This window comes from Octodon degus, unplaced genomic scaffold (genome assembly GCF_000260255.1).
Source record: "Octodon degus isolate 3935 unplaced genomic scaffold, OctDeg1.0 scaffold00113, whole genome shotgun sequence".
Classification (NCBI taxonomy): Eukaryota; Metazoa; Chordata; class Mammalia; order Rodentia; family Octodontidae; genus Octodon; species Octodon degus.
The window spans coordinates 3,674,138-3,676,966 of record NW_004524689.1 but is presented as its reverse complement, the minus strand read 5'-3'; positions in this window follow the sequence as shown (position 1 = coordinate 3,676,966).

Here is a 2,829-nt window from a genome sequence, read left to right as displayed (position 1 = left end):
GTAAGTCTGCGGTTGGATTTGCCAATTTACTGGTTGCGTTAATGAACTATGTAGTAATTTTTGGTTTGGTTGTAAAAAATCCTGGGCTGAATTTACCATTTTTTAAAAAATAAACTGGTCCCAGATTTTAAGACTTGTAATAAAATTAAAACTTACTGTTTTTTCTATGCCTTTTTGAACTCTTGTAAATTGGGATTTGATCACATTTTATATTAAAGTGGCTAACACATGGCTACTGTGGTGCAAGCCTTGTTTTTTGAAGGACTGGCATGTTAACCTCTGAAGCTTCATCCTCACTCTGAACTGCTGTGCTGAGAAGTACCCTGCCCTTTATTAGGTGGAGAGGACACTAGGTCCTTTATTTCTGTGTTCTCCATTCTGCAGCTTTGCCTCGAGGCTCGGGCTGTCAGCAGCTGAGTTCCAGAACAGCTCTGCAAACCAGTGTCTGCCTTTTTTGAAGGGAGTGTGTCAGGAACTTGAATCTGCAGTCTGCGGCACTAGCTATCCAGGACAGCCTTGGACCACTGCTCCTCTGTGGCAGGCGGTCCTGGGGCCTCGCCTGCCCGTCAGAGCTTAGGGCTCAGAAGCTCCAGGTGGCGGGTCTTTTATTTTTTGAGGCAGTGTCTCCTATGCTCCCCAGGCTGACCTCCAAATTATGACGATCTTCTTGTCTCTGGTTTCAGAGTTGGGGAGTTTTGAGCCATGATTTTTTAAAAAAAATCTTTATTTATTTAGTACAGGGTCTCACTACAGCTTGGACATGGAGTGATCCTCCTGTCTCAGCCTCCCCAGTGCCCGGGTTACAAGCATGTGCCCTACGCCTAGTTCTGGGACCTGTGGGGCCTTCGTGGGATGCAGTACCGAGGATCAAAGCAGGGTCTTGGTGCATACCAGGCAGGCGCTTAGACCGCTGAGCTATCTTCCCAGCCTAAGCTATGATTTTAAGTTTGCAGAAGTCACAGAATGGCTGCATAGGCTTGTTTCCGCAGGCACCATTTGCCAAAAATGCCTCTTCCCTTCAAAGTGGTGCAGCTTGGCAATGAGAGGTCCTTAGATGTCAGGCCGGGACGTTGCTAGAGGTACTTGTTTTCCTTCCTGGAATGTGCCATACTCCCCTTTGACTTTTTCCCTTCTGGTGTGACAGATTAAGTCTGGGGCTTTTGTATTAAGCTATCGGCCTGGCCCTGGTTTTTCTGCATTTTTGAATTTTGAGATAGGGGCTCACTGAGTTGTCCAGGTTGGGTTTAAACATACGATCCTTCTGCCTCAGCCTCTGAAGTGCTGAGATTACAGTGTGTGCCACCATCCCCGGTTGCATCATTCTTAAATTCAGGGCTGGCCTCCCTGTACTTGGCGGGTGTGAGTGGGCAGAGGGGGAGGGAACTGAGGATGGGGCCCTGTATTTGTGGAAATGGGTCGCACAGGGGCCCAGTGGGGGAGGCTGCCCCTCCTGTCATGGCGGGCACCTACTCACCCTGCAGGAGGTGGTGCTGAGGGGGCGAGGAGGACTTCCTTTTCAGTAATGCCCTCACGGCACTTGTCTCCAGGAGCAAACGGAACGGATCCACAGGACTGATGCACCTGTCTTCCCGACGGGGTGGGTTTGAGAGCCCACGTCAGCTTTCTCTGGGGCTCCAGAGGCTGCAGTAGCCCTGGGGCTCCGCAAGCCCAGGAGCCCGCTTCCTGGCTCCCACCAAAGCTCCCTCCCTGAGATGCTCCTGAGAGAACCCAGGTGCTTTGAGCAAGGCCTGCCTTGGGGAAGGGCTTGAGGGCGGTGCAGCCTGCCCTGCTGTGGAGCAGGAGGTGCCCCCAGAGCCCGGGTCCCGGCCTGGCCATGCGGCGGGCACTGGGCTGCATGGTGGGAGAGCTGACCCCCAGAACCGCACAGCGGGGATATGAGACCAAGAGTGATGGGCTACTATTGCAGCTCTGTTCTTGGGCAAAAGCCTCCTCTGAACCCAAGGCCTTCTCACTGGGTGGCACTGTGCTAGGTCACTTAGCTTCCAGATTGGGCTCTAAGTTAGCATTGCAGGCTTGTGTCACCGTGCCACCACAGCTGTTCATAACCAACTATATATATTTTTAATCTTACTTATTTGGTCCAGGGTCTTGCTACGCAGCTCAGGCTCATAGTGATCCTCCTCTCTTAGCCTCCCCATGCTGGAATTACGAGTGTGTGCCGCCATGCCCAGTTTCGGTGGTGACTGGCTCAGCATGGTACTGGAGATGGAACCCGGATCCTTGAGTGTGCCAGGCAGGCACTTAGACCACCAAGCTATCTCCCCGGCACATAACCAACATATTTGACCAGATGTTTGATTTTTGAATTGCCACTGCAGTACACTTGTAAGTGCTGGAGTCAACAAAGATGGGAATCTCATCTTCTGAAACTATCCTTCACGAAAAACACATTCTCATAGTGTCAGGGTTCATTGCATGTTCATGTTTTACGGAGGGATTTTAACATCAGGTTTTTGGGTCCACTGCTATGAAAATGGCCTTGGACTTTGAATAATTTAATAATAGGAGTTCTGTTTTAAAAATTACTGGGGGCCAGGGGCTGGGGAGATGGCTCAGTGGAATAAGTGCTTCCCTGGCAAGTGCAAGGGCCCGAGTTCAATCCCTGGTTCCGCAAAAAAAAAAAATAATAAAAATGATACCACCTTAAATTATGGGGCTGGTGAGATGGCTCAGTGGTCTAAAGCACCTACTTAGAACAAGCTTGGCAAAGCACAGGGACCGCGGTTCAATCCCCAGCACCACATGCCAGCCAGCCCCGCCCCCTGGTGGGCTGAGCTGGCCACACACACACACACACACACACACACA